This window comes from Chelonia mydas, chromosome 1 (assembly GCF_015237465.2).
Source record: "Chelonia mydas isolate rCheMyd1 chromosome 1, rCheMyd1.pri.v2, whole genome shotgun sequence".
NCBI lineage: Eukaryota > Metazoa > Chordata > Testudines > Cheloniidae > Chelonia > Chelonia mydas.
The window spans coordinates 33,983,083-34,003,302 of record NC_057849.1 but is presented as its reverse complement, the minus strand read 5'-3'; the positions used below and the strand labels follow the sequence as shown (position 1 = coordinate 34,003,302).

At 39.6% G+C, this 20,220-nt stretch overlaps 1 protein-coding gene across 3 annotated transcripts in view; it reads right to left on the bottom strand.

Annotated features, from left to right (window-relative positions):
• Positions 1–20,220, bottom strand: part of DYNC2H1 (dynein cytoplasmic 2 heavy chain 1) — a 384,528-nt gene that overhangs the window by 26,728 nt on the left and 337,580 nt on the right. The gene's annotated exons all lie outside the window — the stretch shown is intronic.

Here is a 20,220-nt window from a genome sequence, read left to right as displayed (position 1 = left end):
ATGACACTTGTAACTTTGAATCTCCCACATACCCAAACACATTCACCCCAAAAATAAAAATAAAAAGTTGTAACACAACTCTATACAATTGTTGAAATAAGCACTAATTTCATATTTTTCTAAAACAATGTTAGATTTCTTATTGCTGTGGTCAAACCAGCTTTTAAAATGTTATAAAAACAGCCTGTTGTAGATTAATTTTGCATATGAGGATTACAAATATAGTATGAAAAATAACTTGGCAGACGTATCAAAAGAGCTTTGCAAAGCAATTCCAAGGAGAATATTTTAAAACTTTTCATTAATCTGAGTTAGCAAAGCACCCCTTTCATTATATTATAAATACAAGATTTTCTTTTTTCCAAAATAAATCTGCTAGGATAGTCTCAGTTGGTTCAAGTTAACATCCAAAACGTGTATTTTCCATTTTAAAGAAAAAGCTTTCCTTATCTTCTACACTCTCCAAGCACTCCTCAAATGAACAGTGGCCACCATATTTGCACATTATCATTGATACAACTTTAGGTTCATATAACTCCTTTACAATATAAGTCAAGCACTTCCCCTCTTAAGTTTTGACTAATTACAAATGTATTCTCTACTATAGTATTTTTACCCTTTGTCTGATCCCCAGAGGGGTCTTCTATTGAAGTAGAAAATCATATAAAACTACAGGCCCATCCACACTGGGAGTTATTCTGGAATATATATTACTGATTAACTTTATGTATGGAGGCTCTTACTGAGAAATAAAGCAATCTTATTCCAGAATAAGAGCATCCACACATAGAATTAAGCAGCAATAGCTAATCTGCTTTAAATTCACACCCTATTTTATTCCGGATTAACTTTAACTTTCATGTGAAGACAAGCGCAGAGGAAGTGAAGCAATTTTTTGGTAACACTGGCAACTGCCTGAAAACAGTACAGTACAATTCTGTTTTTCCAGTGGTTTCAGAGAAATTCAAAGCCTTTAGAAAAACAGGAATTTGGGTAAGCAAGGCAGTAATGAATGATAAATACTGCTGTTGGAGGATAGGGTGGATATCCAGATGTGCAGGGGCTTAGGTTAAGAGAAGTTTAATTAAGCAGTTATACTGTATTTCCTTTTTCTTCAAAATGCAAATTTCAGAAAGGATAAATATACAACAGTTTAAAAGTCAATATTTACTCTCAGACTCTGAGATACTTCTGTTATTTCCTTCTCTAAGTACAAAGAAATATGAAATATTTCAGATATATGATAAACTGTGGGAAAATAACTCTTTAATGGCAACCACTAAACTTGCAATTAGAGTTTCCTGAAAAAGTGTACTCTTTTTGAATATACATTGGAGGGAGTGCAGGAAGCACTCCATGCACTCACCTCTATACAAGGACACAGGTGGGTGTATCTCTCCACCCCTGCACACCCGACACATGTCTAATCACAAGGAAGCCAATAATTTAGGTAAATATGTCTAGTATAATAGGGTTGCCATTTTCAAACCTGGGTGACCAAAGTTAGACACATGTGCATCCCTAAGGATTAAGCCTCTTTTACTTAGCTGTCTAAATATGGATTTAAGGGATCCAGGTTTGAAAATCTGGGCTTCTGTCACGTGTGAACAGGTGGGTATGTTTCTTAAACTACATGAATTAAGCCTTTAATATGACTTCCTTATATAAAGGGACTTACTAACTGAGATATCAATTGCTCCCCCAATGCCATCTGTTGGAGTCTATATAAGCTAGAAGGAACACATACAGAATACTAATCTTTAGGCAAAAGGCCTTCCCTTACATCAAATCATGTACTAATCATATTTTGAGACTGTCATAAATATAAAGGGAAGGGTAAACCCCTTTAAAATCCCTCCTGGCCAGAGGAAAAATCCTCTCACCTGTAAACGGTTAAGAAGCTAAAGGTAACCTCGTTGGCACCTGACCAAAATGACCAATGAGGAGACAAGATAATCTCAAAAGCTGGGAGGAGGGACAGAAACAAAGGGTCTGTGTCTGTCTGTATGCTGCTTTTGCCGGGGATAGACCAGGAACGGAGTCTTAGAACTTTTGTAGGTAATCGAGCTAGGTATGTGTTAGATTATGATTTCTTTAAATGGCTGAGAAAAGAACTGTGCTGAATAGAATGACTATTCCTGTCTGTGTGTCTTTTTTGTAACTTAAGGTTTTGCCTAGAGGGATTCTCTATGTTTTGAATCTAATTACCCTGTAAGGTATCTACCATCCTGATTTTACAGAGGGGATTTCTTTACTTCTATTAAAAGTCTTCTTGTAAGAAAACTGAATGCTTTTTCATTGTTCTCAGATCCAAGGGTTTGGGTGTGTGGTCACCTATGCAAATTGGTGAGGATTTTTACCAAACCTTTCCCAGGAAGTGGGGTGCAAGGATTGGGAGGATTTTGGGGGGAAAGACGTGTCCAAACTACGTTTCCCAGTAAACCCAGTTAGAGTTTGCTGGTGGCAGTGGAGATCCAGGGACAAAGGATAAAATTAATGTGTACCTTGGGGAAGTTTTAATCTAAGCTGGTGAAAGTAAGCTTAGGAGGTTTTCATGCAGGTCCCCACATCTGTACCCTAGAGTTCAGAGTGGGGGAGGAACCTTGACAGAGACATAAGAAAATGTAATTCTTTTTATCTTCTTTCCCATTTTGCCTTTGATTTTTTAGTGTCTAGAGACCAAAATTACTATTCACTGCTTTCAAATAAAACACCATTTCCCCATTTTACTTTGACATGCCCCAGAAACCATGTTTGTTCAGTAAGTCTGAATAATAGCACAGAGTTTGAGCATAAAATTTCTGAGTTCATTAGGATCAACATGCTAGGTAACAATGTGCCAGAAGCTGATATGCAACAAGGCATAGCTGAGGAAAGCATTAGCAAATATGATCTAATTTCAGCTGCAGTGGTAATTTACTTTTATCAAACCAGAGTCAACTTTCCACGGGTTACTGTTTTCTGAAATTTAATAATAATAGCAGAATGCTGAATACAGGTATAAACTTTAAATGTTAGTGAACACATTCATTTTAAACATCCTAAAACAAGTTGAAGATTGGAATACACCTCTAAAAAGATCCTTTGGGATATTTCCTCCATCTATTGTCATCAGACAATGCATCCAGACAGCATTCTTACCCTGTGTTTTGCTAACCTTTACTTTCTCTGAAGCTAAATACACTAGACACACAGGACTAGACTGTGTCTGCAAGGGGGAAGTGGAAAGAAAGGGAGTGAGGAGAAAAAGACACCACTATATTTTTCCTTAACAGTTGCAGGTCCTAAAGAGTGAAAGGAAGAGGGAATGGCAAACTCTTCTAGCAACTTAAGTGGCCCCCAGAATGGGCCATGTTCCTGCTTCTCAGCCCCAACACCAGCAAGAGTGCAGTCATGAACACAAATGACTCCGTTCCTGCAGGATTCCTGGCAAATACTGCATACCATTCTCCCTGGGAGAAATTAAAACAACCACAGTTATACTGACTTCTTTTGCAGTATTTTGAAGTGTGAAGTGCTTCCCTTTCCCCCATGATGCACATCAAATCCATTTTGTGCAATTACCCTACATGCTGTGGAACAAGGTTTAAAGTAAGGAGGAAGCAGCAGGGAGGTCAGCTCCTTGTCCTCTGTTAACAGAAGAGAGAGAATAACTCTGAAGGAAGGCAGTTTTCCTGAAGTGCCTTTTTTTCCAGCAGCAAGAGCTGGTGCCTGGCTGGAGAAATGCCGTGGCTCCCACCCTTCTGGCATCTAGATGATGTGACATTTAGGCACCTGATCCTTTTGTGAACCCAGTCTTTATACTTTTGCAACTCATGCATCCTTTATTGAAATTCAAGTTACAACTACGGCTGTCAAGCGATCAATAAAATTAAAAAAATATTTGTAATAAAAATAATAATATAAAGTGAGCAATGTACACTTTGTATTCTGTGATGTAATTGAAATCAATATATTTGAAAATGTAGAAAAACATCCAAAAATTAATAGCAATTAATCGTGTGATTAATTGTGCTGCTAAACAATAACAGAATATCATTTATTTAAATATTTGTGGATGTTTTCTACATTTTCAAATATATTGATTTCAATTACAACACAGAATACAAAGTGTACAGTGCTCACTTTATGTTTATTTGTATTACAAATATTTGCACTGTAAAAACAAAATAAATAGCATTTTTCAATTAATCTAATACAAATATTGTAGTGCAATCTCTTTATCATGAAAGTTGAACTTAAAAATATAGGATTATGTACAAAAAAACCCTGCATTCAAAAATAAAACAATGTAAAACTTTAGAGCCTACAAGTCCACTCAGTCCTACTTCTTGTTCAGCCAATCACTCAGACAAACCATTTTTTTTACACTTATGGGAGATAATGCTGCCCGCTTCTTATTTACAATGTCACCTGAAAGTGAGAACAGGTGTTCACATGGCACTGTTGTAGCCGGAGTGGTAAAATGTTTAGGTGCCAGATGTGCTAAATATTCATGCTTCAACCTCCTTTCCAGTGGACACGCATCCACGCTGATGATGGGTTCTGCTCGATAACAATCCAAAGCACTGAGGACTGACGAATGTTCAGTTTCATCATCTGAGTCAGTCACCACCAGCAGAAGGTTGATTTTCTTTTTCGGTGGTTTGGGTTCTGTAGTTTCCACATCGGAGTGTTGCTCTTTTAAGACTTCTGAAAACATGCTCCACACCTCATCCCTCTCAGATTTTGGAAGGCACTTCAGATTCTTAAACCTTGGTTTGAGTGCTGTAGCTATCTTTAGAAATCTCACATTGGTACCTTTGCGTTTTGTCAAATCTGCAGTGAAAGTGTTCTTAACATGAACAACATGTGCTGGGTCATCATCCAAGATGCTATAACATGAAATATATGGCAGAATGTGGGTAAAACAGAGCAGGAGACATACAATTTTCCCCAAGGAGTTGAGTCACAAATTTAATTTACACTTTTAACGAGCTCCAGCAGCATGGAAGCATGTCCTCTGGAAGGGTGGCTGAAGTATGAAGGGGCATGTTAATGTTTAGCATATCTGGCACATAAATACCTTGCAATGAGGGTTACAAAAGTGCCATGTGAATGCCTGTTCTCATTTTCAGGTGTCATTGTAAATAAGAAGCGGGCAGCATTATCTCCTGCAATGTCAACAGACTTGTTTGTCTAAGCGATTGGCTGAACAAGAAGTAGAACTGAGTGGACTTGTAGGCTCTAAAGTTTTACATTGTTTTGTTTTTGAGTGCAGTTACATTTGTAAGTTGCACTTTCATGATAAAGAGATTGCACTACAGTACCAGTATGAGGTGAATTGAAAAATACAGTTTCTTTTATCATTTTTACAGTGCAATATTTGTAATAAAAATAATGTAAAGTGAGCACTGTACACTTTGTATTCTTTGTTATTACTGAAATCAATATATTTGAAAATGTAGAAAAATATCCAAAAATAGTTAATAAATTTCAATTGGTATGCTTGGTTTAACAGTGCAATTAAAACTGTGATCAATCGTGATTTTTTTTTAAATTGCGATTAATTTTTTTTTAGTTAGTAGCTTGAGTTAACTGTGATTAATCAACAGCCCTAGTTACAACCTTTTTTGAGTTAAATAAATATTCTGTTCATCCAATGTAAGTAAGGTCAATGCTCTCAAAGAGTACTCCATCTACATTAGTCCTTGGTCTCCTCTTATTTGAGTACTGCATGCAACATCTGGAAGAATGTTTGGAGTTCTTTGATCAATGAACTTAGAAATGAGGGTTTGGTTTCCACAAAGAACCTCTATGCTGTATAATAAGTATGTTGTGATTTACCTGCTAACCCAGCACCAAGAACATGTGTAAATCCAAACAAAAAATACTAAATCAGGGACTCTGCTTCCGACACACATGTTCTGAAGTTATCTACATTCATCTTCTATTCATATGAGCTCAAAATATCCCTCCCAAACTATTCTCCCTAGAGGTCCCACTTTTAAGAAAACACTAAACAGGACCAAACAGGTACTTAGGCACACAGGTAATTTTGTGCTAATGTAAGGTGCTAGATGATAGTCCTGGAAAGTAAAGACTTCTCTTTATCTGCAAAAGAGGTACTATACGGGTAGTGGCAGTGCAAGCTTTCTATACACTCTCTCTCCTACATGACTCAAATTCTGCTAGAAGGGAGCTTCTTTACAGAGGAGAGCATAGATTGGTTTTGCCAGAAGCTGGGAATGAGCGACAGGGAATGGATCACTTGATGATTACCTGTTCTATTCATTCCCGCTGGGGCACCTGGCATTGGCCACTGTCAGAAGACAGAATACTGGGCTAGATGGACCTTTGATCTGACCCAGTATGGCCGTTCTTATGTTCTCTTTTTATATTATTAAATCCTTGTCCTCTCTGATGAGGCTAACAAGAGTGCCAACTAGCAAGAGTGTTTTTTGTAGTATGGAAACTTGTTTCTATTACAAATTGGATGTCTGTCTTTTTTCACATATATATACCAGTCATGATTTCATAGACCTCAATCATATCTCCCCTTAGCCGTCTCTTTTCCAAGCTGAAAAGTCCTAGTCTTATTCATCTCTCCTCATACGGAAGCAGTTCCAAAGCCCTAATCATTTTTGTTGCCCTTTTCTGAACCTTTTCCAATTCCAATATATCTTTTTTGAGATGGGGTGACCACATCTGTCCACAGTATTCAAGATGTGGGCATACCATGGACTTATATAGAGGCAACAGGATAATTTCTGTCCTATTAGCTATCCCTTTCTTAATTATTCCCAGCATTCTCTTTGCTTTTTTGACTGCCACTGCACATTGAGTGGATGTTTTCAGAGAACTATCCACAATGACTCCAAGATCTCTTTCTTGAGTGGTAACAGCTAATTTAGACCCTATCATTTTATATGTATAGTTGGGATTGTGCTTTCCAATGTACATTACTTTGCATTTATCAACATTAAATTTCATCTGCCATTTTGTTGCCCAGTCACCAAGTTTTGAGAGATCCTTTTGTAGCTCTTCGCAGTCTGCCTGGGTCTTAACTATCTTTAGTAATTTTGTGTCATCTGCAAATTTTGCCACCTCACTGTTTACCCTTTTCCAGACCATTTATGAATATGTTGAATAGAACTGGTCCCAGAACAGACCCCTGGGGGACACCACTATTTACCTCTCTCCATTCTGAAAACTGACCATTTATACCTACCCTTTGTTTCCTATCTTTTTAACCAGTTACCAATCCGTGAGAGCACCTTCCTTCTTACCCCTGGCAGCTTACTTTGCGTAAGAGCCTTTGACGAGGGACCTTGTCAAAGGCTTTCTGAAAATCTAAGTATATTATATGCACCGGATCACCTTGGTCCACGTGCTTGTTGACACCCTCAAAGAATTCTAGTAGATTGGTGAGGCATGATTTCCCTTTACTAAAACCATGTTGACTCTTCCTCAACAAAGTATGTTCATCTGTATATCGAGAATATTGTTCTTTATTATAGTTTCAACCAGTTTGCCTGGTACTGAAGTCAGGCTTACAGGCTGGTAATTGCCAGGATCACCTCTGGAGCCCTTTTCAAAAATTGGTGTCACATTAGCTATCCTCCAGTCATCTGGTGCAGAAGCTGATTTAAAGAATCATAGCATTCTTACATGTAGCTGCTAGATACATTTCACTTTAAAGTAATAAATCTGAAAAGATGGCATGATAAAATATTAATAAAAGTTGTGCATTTAAATTGTTAAAATTTAATGTGCAGATTGTTCAGTTTTGAATTACAGATATTTTTCATGACATCTAGATCCTTCATTGTGGAGCAATGATCCAGAAGAACTATTGCTGGGAATAAAATCATAGCCTGAATTAATAATAATCCTTGTATCTCATATTACTTTCAACTCTCTCTAGCTGTGGCGAAGTCCTTTCAAGCTGGCAAACAATAGAAAAGCACTCCTGAGAAATAGGGCAATCTCATCTGTCTCCCTTCTTCCGGACCTAGCAGTCCTCAGACTTATCATCCCCACTTCAGAATGCTAACTTGTATTCTTGCCCTTTTGAAGACTGCTGCTCCTGTCTCCCCTGTGGCACACAGTGAAATTTCTTCTGACTGTTAAAGGTCATTCAATCCAGTACCACTCCATGTAGCCATCCAGCCCATCTTCCCCATCCTCTTAGTGTATATGTTAGCAACTGCACCTGTTCAATCCTTACTAAATTCTGTTTTGATATTTTAAATAAATGTTCTTCCACCCAAGAAATGCAAACAGCCTCTAAAATGCCTCAGTGAATATTGGAATTTTGCCCATATTTTTGTGACTACCCAAAATACATTTTGTTAGGAAAAATATCAGTATTGAAAAAAGGATGCTATGATGACCTGCAATAGATAAGGCACAATGTAAAACTGATAGTGTTCTCTGACAAAAGCTGAAATGATAAGTGAATTTTAATGTATGCGGTAGAAAGGAATTATGTGCCATTTGCATATGAAAATGATACCTCTTATGTTATGCTTTCAGATTTATAGATTCATAGATATTAAGGTTAGAAGGGACCATTATCATCATCTAGTCTGACCTCCTGCACAATGCAGGCCACCGAATCTCACCCAGCCACTCCTGCAATAAACCTCTCACCTATGTCTGAGCTATTGAAGTCCTCAAATCATGGTTTAAAGACTTCAAAGTGCAGAGAATACTCTAGCAAGTGACCCGTGCCCCATGCTGCAGAGGAAGACGAAAAACCCTCAGGGCCTCTTCCAATCTGCCCTGGAGGAAAATTCCTTCCCGACCCCAAATTTGGAGATCAGCTGAATCCTGAGCATGTGGGCAAGATTCACCAGTCAGATACCCAGGAAAGAATTCCCTGTAGTCACTCAGATCCCACCCCATCTAACATTCTATCACAGGCCATTAGGCCTATTTACCTTGAACAGTTAAAGATCAATTAATTGCCAAAATCATGTTATCCCATCATACCTTCTCCTCCACAAACGTATTGAGTTTAATCTTGAAGCCAGATAGGTCTTTTGCCCCCACTGCTTCCCTTGGAAGGCTGTTCCTGAACTTCACTCCTCTGATGGTTAGAAACCTTCGTCTAATTTCAAGTCTAAACTTCTTGATGGCCAGTTTATATCCATTTGTTCTTGTGTCCACATTGGTACTGAGCTTAAATAATTCCTCTCCCTCTCTGGTATTTATCCCTCTGACATATTTATAGAGAGCAATCATATCTCCCCTCAGCCTTCTTTTGGTTAGGCTAAACAAGCCAAGCTCCTTGAGTCTCCTTTCATAAGACAGGTTTTCCATTCCTCGGATCATCCTAGTAGCCGCTCTCTGTACCCGTTCCAGTTTGAATTCATCCTTCTTAAACACAGGAGACCAGAACTGCACACAGTATTCCAGATGAGGTCTCCCCAGTGCCTTGTATAACAGTACTAACGGCATCTCTACTGGAAATATCTCGCCTGATGCATCCCAAGACCGCATTAGCTTTTTTCACGGTCACATCACATTGGCGGCTCATTGGTCAACCAATACTCCAAGGTCCTTCTCCTCCTCCATTACTTCTAATTGATGCATCCCCAGCTTTTCCTATTGATCCCCAGCTTTTCCAATTTAACTAATAATTCCCCATGTGGCACTGTATCAAACACCTTACTGAAATCTAGGTAAATTAGATCCACTGCGTTTCCTTTGTCTAAAAAATCTGTTACTTTCTTAAAGAAGGAGATCAGGTTGGTTTGGCATGATCTACCTTTTTTGTAAAACCATGTTGTATTTTGTCCCATTTACCATTGACCTCAATGGCCTTAACTACTTTCTCCTTCAAAATTTTTTCCAAGACCTTGCATACTACAGATGTCAAACTAACAGGCCTGTAATTACTCGGATCACTTTTTTTTCCTTTCTTAAAAATAGGAACTATGTTAGCAATTCTCCAGTCATATGGTACAACCCCTGAGTTTACAAATTCATTAAAAATTCTTGCTAATGGACTTGCAATTTCATGTGCCAATTCCTTTAATATTCTTTGATGAAGATTATCTGGGTCCCCCCATTTAGTCCCATTAAGCTGTTCGACTTTTGCTTTTACCTCAGATTGGAAATATCTACCTCCATATCCTCATTCTACCATTATCCCTAAGATCCTCATTAGCCTCATTAAAGACTCAGGCAAAGTATTTGTTTAGATATTGGGCCATGCCTAGATTATCCTTGACCTCCACTCCATCCTCAGTGTTTAGCGGTCCCACTTCTTCTTTCTTTGTTTTCTTCTTATTTATATGGCTATAGAACCTTTTACTATTGGATTTAATTCGCTTTGCAAGGTCCAACTCTACTTGACTTTTAGCCTTTCTCACTTTATCCCTACATGTTCTGACCTCAATAAGGTAGCTTTCCTTGCTGATCCCCCTCCATCTTCCACTCTCTGTATGCTTTCTGCTTTTTCTTAATCACCTCTCTGAGATGCTTGCTCATCCAGCTTGGTCTACAACTCCTGCCTATGAATTTTTTCCCCTTTCTTGGGATGCAGGCTTCTGATAGCTTCTGCAGCTTTGACTTGAAGTAATCCCAGGCCTCCTCCGCCTTTAGATCCATAAGTGCTTCAGTCCAATCCACTTCCCTAACTAATTTCCTTAATTTTTGAAAGTCAGCCCTTTTAAAATCAAAAACCCTAGTCACAGATCTATTTTTGTTTATCCTTCCGTTCAGTTTCAACTGAATTAGCTCATGATCACTTGAACCAAGGTTGTCCCCTACAACCATTTCTTCTATGAGGTCCTCACTACTCACCAAAACCAAATCTAAAATGGCATCCCCTCTTATTGGTTCAGCAACTACTTGGTGAAGGAATCCATCCGCTATCACATCGAGGAAAATCTGAGCCTTATTATTATTACTAGCACTTGTCCTCCAGTCTATATCTGGGAAGCTAAAGTCTCTCATGAACACGCAGTTTCCATTAGTATTTACTTCATTAAAAACATTAAAGAGGGCTCTATCCATATCCAAATTAGATCCCGGCGGTCTATAGCACACCCCAAGCACTATCACAGGGGGAGCTCTAGTAGTTTTCTTCCCCAACGTGATTTTTGCCCAGATGGACTCTGTCTTATCCACTCCATCGTTTCTTATTTCTTTACGTTCTACCTCATGATTGATATACAATGCTACTCCACCACCTTTACCTTTATTTCTGTCTTTTCTAAACAGCACATACCCTTCAATACCTGTAGTCCAGTCATGACTACTATTACACCATGTTTCTGTTATCCCTATAATATCTGGTTTCACTTCCTGCACCAGTAGCTCTAGTTCCTCCATTTTGTTACGTAGGCTCCTCGCATTGGCCGATGTTAAATTCCAACCTCTAGATACTGCAAAAGTGGCAGTAAAGCATACTAATGTAACAAATTGCAAATACAACCCACCAATCGTTTCATTTTACAATATATATTGATTACTGTAACTTTCATTCTCCCTCTCTCTAACTGCATTGAGTTTGATGCTAATAGGGGGTCTATTAATGACTGCCAATTTATTCAAAATCATTTGTAATACAGGAAGTTGTTCTGCTTAATTTATTCCTTTATTTTCATAACCAGACATGCCTGTCAACAGATATTCTTTATTTTTAGAGTAGTGACTCAGTTTATTGCTAAAGAGAAACTGTTTTTGTTGATTTTATGTTTTGTACTATAGAGACTTTGGTGGGAATTGGATGGATCTGGGGAACTGGCAATGGTCAAACAAACATTTTACTTCTTGGTCACTGGTTATAATTTCCCTAAGTCAGAGGTGATTCAAAGTTACCATCATTTGACAGCTGTTTGTTTGCCTATGTGAAATATATAGAGAATGTACAGAGAAAGTAGATAAGGAGGTGTTGTTTACTACTTCTCATAACATAAGAACTAGGGGTCACCAAATGAAATTAATAGGCAGCAGGTTTAAAACAAATAAAAGAAAGTATTTCTTCAGACAACACACAGTCAACCTGTGGAACTCCTTGCCAGAGGATGTTGTGAAGGCCAAGACCATAACAGGGTTCAAAAAAGTACTAGGTAAATTCATGGAGGATAGATCCATCAATGGCTATTAGCCAGGATGGGCAGGAATGGTGTCCCTAGCCTCTGTTTGCCAAAAGTTGGGAATGAGCAACAGGGGATGGATCACTTGATGATTACCTGTTCTGTTCATTCCCTCCGGGGCACCTGGCACTGGCCACTGTCGGAAGACAGGATACTGGGCTAGATGGACCTTTGGTGTGATGCAGTAGGGCCATTCTTATGTTTTTATTGGATCAAATAAAATACAGCAACTGCAGCTTTAAAACAGACATATATAGTACAATTTCTAATACATTATTGCAGTGGTTCTCAAACTTTTTTTTCCCCCACGGACCACTTGAAAATTGCTGAGGGTCTCAGCGGACCACTTAATGATCTTTCCAAATGTTGTTTGTACCATTAGCTAACTATTGTAGTTTGGATAAAAGTGCTATATAAAAAAAAACTGAATTAACATTTTTTGTTCTACAAATAAAAGCACACAACACATATTTTAATATCAGTAGTCTTACCTTTCTAATGTGATGGATGTGCCCTCTCTTCCCTCTCTCCCTTATGTTCTTAAGGCCTTGTAGTTAAAGGCAGGTCACTCAATAGACATGTGCCTTGAGAAAAACTTCTCAAGACAGGAGGTGGGAGACACTGATCTCCTTAGCTAACTGTTGTGTATTGTGCGCTTTATAGTAGAAGTCTGTAACCACCTGTTTCCAATCATCTTATTTACTATCATTTGAATCTCTTTTCTTTCATAATAAACTTATTCTTGTTTTCATTGTTCTGTGTGTTAAGTGGAGTGGTGATCCTAAGTTAAAACTAGTAAGCTGGTGTGTGCTATTCCTTTGGGAGCAGAGAATCACAGTTCTGTGAATGTTCAGTGGATTAGGGGCTGGGGACCCTAGATGGATGTTCGGAGGACTTGGGAGTTGGTGTGTGCCTATTCAGAACCTGTACAGAGAGAGCAAGGCTTGCAAGGCCTAGAATGGAGTGCTTGTATTGCCAGAGACTGGTGGAGTCAGGGAGCTGATCCACAGCAGGCACAGACAAGACTTCGTCAGGCTAAGGGCAGGCGGTAGCAAGGTGCTTCACAACCCTGGGTAGTGTCACATGTGCTCTATTACCAGAAAAGATAAAAAAGGATAAAGGAATACATACCACATTTAGAAGTACAACATGAAATGTAACCAAATAAAGATTTGTAACAATTGGTATAATTATTTTTATCTGAAGCCTGCATACAACCAGTATTCATTAAATAGTTCATGGTCCATGACTCTGAAAATAATCTTTATGCATCAGATGTTCACCATATCTAAAGTAGTCTCTTGATTGTCAATGGGAATTAATTTTTAAAGTCATCTGATCAAAAACACCATTCCAAAAAATGCATGCTCTCTTTTATAAGTTACTCCAAAGCTGGAATGATCAAAAAATTTGAAAGAAATATTTTATTGTCAGAAAGTGGAGTTTTGTTGAAATCAAATTTTCCATTGGGAAAACCCATTTAGTTTTGGGTCAACTTGAATCAAAAATTTTTGTTTCAGTCTGCTGACCCTCTATGAAACATTCTGTTTCATGCCAACATTAATCTTTGGCTGAGCTTCTGCAATACCTCATGAGAGCTGAAATTCTGGTCCTTCCTCCCCCCATTCTGCTTTTTGGGCAACTCCCTACGTCTTCCCAGAGGGACTACATTTCCTATGGTCCACCGATACCTGTTGCTGAGCTGCCACGATGTTTTATGACAGGAAAAGGTTGTGATGAATAATGGGTAGGCTTGAAAGGATTAGATTTTATTTTTGTTAATGGTGATTTCACCAAATACACACAAACCGATGAAAAAATGTTTCCATTGATAATAATCAAAATGTACACATAGGCAAAATAAGAAAAAATGATGCCTGAAAACTTATTAGCATTTGATTTACTTTGTATATTTTGACACATGCTTGACAATTTGTGTTTTAATGGTTATAAAGATTTAACTTTTTGAATCTCACTGTCCACTATCATTAAATAATTATCGGACCCAACTTAATTTCCTGCGACTGAAAATTTAGAATGACAAAAATTAGAAAAAATAAACATCGACATTATGTGTCAAAATTATAAAAAAATAAACATTGGCTTTTTCCTAATCATGGGAGATGTAGTACAGCTGAGGAGTTGCACTCATATGGGAGACTGGGGCGGGGAGGGGAGGCATGAGGGGCTCAACTACAACTCTCACAACTAACTGTTACAGCTCAGGCAGATACATCGTTTCATGTTGACCCAACACAAATATTTCAGGTCAATAAACTGTAAAAAAAGTTTGATTTGGGTATTTTGTAATGTTTTGTTTTGAGTGAAAATGTCTATCATTTTCATCATACCACATACAAAATGTTCAAAATATTAATTTTTTGCCCCATGTCAAGACAAAAATAATGTGCATTTTGATCAGCTCTATTCACTCTACAATGTCTTGGTTGATAAATTCTTTCAATTGGCATGGATTTTTTACTTTGGCATTCAGTGAATGCATTCAGATTAGAGAAAATGAAAACATTACCTTAGTAAAATCCTTTATCTGGGTTTTTGTTGTTGTGCACTTCTCTCCAAACATTGTCATGTTTGTGTAAATCCATCCTAACTGTGACCATACCACCTCCCCCATTAGGCCTATGGTTCTTTTCCTAAGAGGATTCTTGTAAAATATGTCTAAGTAATGTGGGTTGTCTTTACTAGTTAGTGCATATCCAATAGTTTGGGCAGCAAATCTCCTAAGGATACAATTAAGCCTGTATCCTTAGTATACATATATTTTTAGTAGGAATCAGATTTTACAATACCTCAATCCTCCTCTTGAAGAATACCTCAATCCTCCTCTTGAAGAATACCTCAATCAAAGCTGCTTTTGTCAAATAAAAAATCTGAAGCCAGACTGATACAAACAGTTAAATTACAGTAATAAAAAAATGTTTAAGAGCAAACCAAAATTTCTTTCCCCCAGAATACCAAACCAGAGGGCCAAGCCAGCAGAACAGAAGGATGTCGGAGAAGCACGGGAAAAACTGAGTAGTAAGACAGAGGTGGCATATTAAAACCATCACAAAACAACACTTTTATTAAAGTATAAATCTGAAGATTATTTTCCACAGCGCTGATGATGGAAATCTATGAACCTTTATTAAATCTGTGACAGTTTGCAGATGGAAGGAACCAATTATGAGCTAATTTTATTTAATTAATAATGAAAATTTACAGAGAAGGAAAGTTCATTAAAAAATCATTTAAGGATAATCAGAGTCTTGGCGTAACATGCATAAGCACACATAAGGGTCAAAGTTGAGGAGAAATATGTGCAAAGTGAAATGCACACTTGCAAATAATAAATATCTGTTACAATTAATAAAAAATAAACAAAAGTTAATTGGAGTAGCATTTGTGGAGGGGTTCTCACTAGGATCTTGGGGAACAGGTGTGTCTTTCTGTATTGTTATTTAGCCATATTCCAAATACAAGAATATTTTATATTTAACATTCCAAGGTCATTTAAAAAAAAGTAAATTTCATCTAATATTCTATCATCTATCACTATTCTCTACAATCATTGACAACATAAATGGAGGTTACTTATCTGTAACTGCAGGTTCTTCGAGATGTGTGGTCCTTATAACCGCACATGCTTAGCTGTTTTCCTTGTGCTCTGAATTGAAGGTATAAAGGGTAGCGCAACACCTCTTGTGACAGAATGTACCTGAGTCCATACCCTACAAACTAGTGTAATAATCTTTCTACAAAGAATGGCTTGTGAGGTATCATTTGAAAACTCATGATTTGCTGGTAATTATTGTCCTGGTAAAATAAGTGTGGCAAAACTGTATGGAAATTAAAAGATTTTCCTGTATGATGTTATTAACATATGTTCCAAACCACAGCCCTACCCAAGCAGAAGTAAGCAAACAGGTCTGTCCTAAATAAAGGAATGTGTGCTCTGCTTAATTTACATTTAAGTAGTAAACAGAGTCATCAAGCAGGCAGGAGGGACAAAGGAAGCTCAAACAGGTGAGAAAAAAGCAGCAGGAAACATCCTTCCACAGAGACTTTTTGTCTCCTGATACCCATCTGGGAACGTTTTTCAGAAGGGGGACTGAAACTATAGAAAGGAGTAGCAAATACCCACAATACCCCTCCTCCCTGCCCATCACATTCACAGCACCTGAAGCAACAAAGGAAGCATTCACTGGATTCTGGGAGAAGGGGTCCTGACTTAAGAAGTTTGTTTAGTAAGACTGCTAAAAGCATATGGTGAGAAAAATCTGCTTTGAATTTAGCAGTTTGTTAAGATAGGCACCAGTTGCATTTTATCTTTACTTTTCTTGTGACCATTTCTGATTTTTATGCTTCATTACCTGTATTCACTTAAAATCTTTCTCTTTGTACTTAATAAACACATTGTTTTATTGTTTTGTCTAATCCAGGGTGTTTAAATTGAAGGATCTGGGAAACTCCATTTGGAGTAGCAAGTTGTGTGCATATTATTTCTATTAAAGAAATAATGGACTTTATATAAATTTATATTGTCCAGAAGAGAGCTGGGTAGCATAAGATATACACATCTGGGGAAAAAAAAAATCTAAGACTGGGAATGTGTTGGGGGTATCCTGTAGTATCACCAAGGCAGAGCCAAGGTGTGGCTGACTGGGTGCAGCACACACAGAAACATAGCTGGGAATAACTTGCATGCTGTAGGCTGTTCGTGAGCAATCTAGGCTGGAGGCTACAGCAACAAAACATTGTAAAGGGCACTCCAGATTAGAGGGCAGTGACAGAGCTAGTGATTAGTCTGCTATGTCTGGTATGTCACAGCCTCTCCAGTTCCTCTTCTGGTTGTGAATCTGGTCATGATCTGCAGCAGAAGGGATGGAAAGTGGGCAGTGGAATACAGATAGAGACCACAAATCTCAAGGAACCTCCAGTTACAGCTAAGTAACCTCCATTTCTTCTTTGAGTGATGGTCCCTAGGTGTATTTCATATTTGAAAGATTATTAAGCAATAATCAAACAAGAGGTGGGTGTGAGGATGCAGATGGTATGGATGTCTGTAGTACTGCCATCCCCAAAGCTTTATCTGTAGAAGTCTGGAACAATGCATAATGTCTTGTAAAGGTGCGTAATGGAGCTCCAAGTTGCCACTCTGTATATATCTAGTAAAGGTACATTTCACAGAGATATCATAGAGGTTGCTTGCACTTTGGTGGAGTGGGCTCTCATCCCCTCTAGGGGGAATGTGAGCTAGCTGGTAACAAAGGATGATGCAGCCCGAGATTCACTTAGAGAGTCTTTGTGAAGTCAGACAAAATGGATATTTAGAGAGGGAAGCCTTCTCTACTCATCAGAAGCATGATGTTCTGGGAAAAAAATACTGGTAAGTGGATGGCTTGATTCATGTGAAACTCCAAAATGACTTTAGGGATGAATTTCTGGTGCAGGCAAAGAAAGATGAAAGATGGTATATGGCTGATCTGCCCTGAGGGCTTCTTGCTCACTCACCCTCCTGGCTGATGTGATGGTTAGTCATCAAGAGATGGGATATAGAACAGATGGCTAATGGTTTGAAGGCAGGTTTAGTGAGAACCTGAAGGATGAGATTGAGATCCCATTGTGGTGTTGGTTTTACCACTGGTGGAAAGTTCTAATAAGTCCCTTCAGGAATCCAGTCATCATAGGACAAGTAAGCATGGGCAGCATGTAGTACAGGCAGGGGAAGGCTGTGCCTTCAAAAACAGCCTGGTGTGGCCCTGCCCATGCTCAGCCCCCAGCCCCCGCTCCGCTTCAGTTCCCTTCCCGCCGGCGCTCTTCCGCGGCTAAGAGGCTGGCTGGGGCTGGTGCAGATAAGTCCCGGGGCTGGAGGCACTGGGGCTGAGGCCATGCTGTGTCACCCATCTGTCCAGTGCTGGGGGCGCTCCAGGGCAGGGGGCACTCCGGCCGCACCGCCCGCCCGCCCAGCGCTGGGACTAGGAGAGCTCTGGCAGCCCTGACTGTCCAGCATTACAGGGCTGGGGCTGGGGGAGCTCTGGCTGCACCGCTCGCCCAGTGCTGCGGCTGGAGTTGCTCTTCCTGCATCGCCCGCCCAGTGCTAGGGCTAGGGGAGCTCTGGCTGTGCTGCCCACCCCGCCCTGCTGGGTCTGCCTGTCAGGAGCCAGTTGTCGAGATATGGAAAGACAGTAAAGCAGTTTCTACTCATGCAAGCCACCACTGAAAGTACTTTTGTAAAGATAATTGGTGCTGTAGCTAGTCTGAATGGAAGGACTCTGAATTAGTAGTGATCTTGCTCAGTGAGGAACCTGAGGAACCTTCTTTGGGATGGATGAATGTCTATGTGAAAGTAAGCATCGTTCACATCAAGAGCTGTGAACCATGTGCCCTCTTCTATAGAAGGGATTACTGATGCCATTTTGACCACATGGAATTTTAATTTTCAGGTGAATACATTTGGTTGGCATAGACTGAGGACCAGTTCCCATCCCCCGTTCTTTCTGGGAACCAAGAAATATGGGGAGTATAATTCCTTCCCCTGATGCTCAGGTGGCACTAGCTGTACACACCCTTTCTGGAGAAGAGAATTTACCCATTGAGATGGGTCCAGGAAGGGCTCTCTGATGGAAAGGTGAAATAAATTTGAATGTGTAGCCAAAGTGGATGATATCTAGTACCCACTTGTCTGTCACTGCCCCCCAGTTATGAGCAAAGTGGAAAGGTTCGGGGGCCAATAAGGCATGACATTTTCAGAATGTGGTCCTTGAGCACGCTATCAGAAGAACCGTTTGGATGATAGGTGGGGCTGGATGGCAGTTGTAGAGGTGGAGGAAGAGTTGGAGGGTCTTTGAACCCTTTGTTGTTTGTATGGAGGTCTGGGCCTGTAGGTTTGCTCATGGTGTTTCCTCTTCAGGACTGGAGTGTAAATGCCCAGAGAGTGGATAAAGCCATTAGACTCAAAGAGAAGTTCCTCGATGGTATTCTGGTGCTCTGGTGGAGAACTCCAAAGATTTCAGACACGAATCACGCCTCATGACTTTAGCTTTGAAGATGGTGCTAGAGGCAGTGTCAGCTGTCTCTACTGCCACTTGGAGTGACTCCTTAGCCATCAGCCTGCCTTCCTCTGTGAGGACTTGTACCTGGGTCCTCTCTGCCTAAGGAAGTTTGTCCTTAATGTCTAGAAATTTTAAATTAATCAGGAAATATTATTTTGCTAACAGCACCTGGTAATTAGCAACTCTGAATTGGAGACTAGCTGATGCAAATATTTTCCTTCCCAAGAGGTCAGGGTGTTTACTGCTTTTATCAGTTGAAGTAGTCTTGGGGTGCTGTGTCCTGGACCTTTTTGTAGCCACTTGCACTTCTAAGGAGTTGGGCGCTGGATGAGTAAATAAGAACTCTAACTTTTTAACTGGCATGAAATATCATTTTGAAGCCCTCTTCAGGGTAGGGTCACAGGAGGCAGTGGTATGTCACACAGATTTGGTGGGCTCCAAAATGGCCTGGTCAACTGGAAGGGCCGCCCTAGAAGGACCAGAGGGTTGAAGGATGTCTAATAGACCACATTGTGTGCCCCGCACCCCTTCTTAAGAGGTATGTGGAGCTTGACTGCTACTCTCTGTAACAGCTCCTGGTACTGCCTGTGGTTGTTGGGCTAGGAGGGAGATGGTTTAAGTGTTTTATTCTAGAGTTTGTGCTTGGATGGGTACTGCTTGCAGCCTGAGGCTGCTGTAGGGGGGAGCTCTCCCTGACCTGTATCCAAATGGAGCCTCATGGCCTGCTCCATGAGGTGCTTCTGCAGACAGATCTCTCATCCCTTGTGTGTTCAGAGGGAAGGAGCAGCAGACACAGCACTTGGTGGCAACATGAGGCTCCCCAAAGCAAAAAAAGGCACCGCTGGTGTTCGCTGCTGATGGAGAAGCAACAGGGCAGGAGACACAGTTCTTAAACCCCTGGACTCCTGGCATAGTCTCTCTCCATGAGCAGAAGCCCCTCAAGGGAGAGAGAACTAAGCTAATTATGCTGACTATAAAAACACTAAGTCTACACTCTAAAAACTATTTACAATATATATTTGCAGTATTAAATATTATTAAAGTAGAGAAATACTATTAAAGTAGAGAAAGAT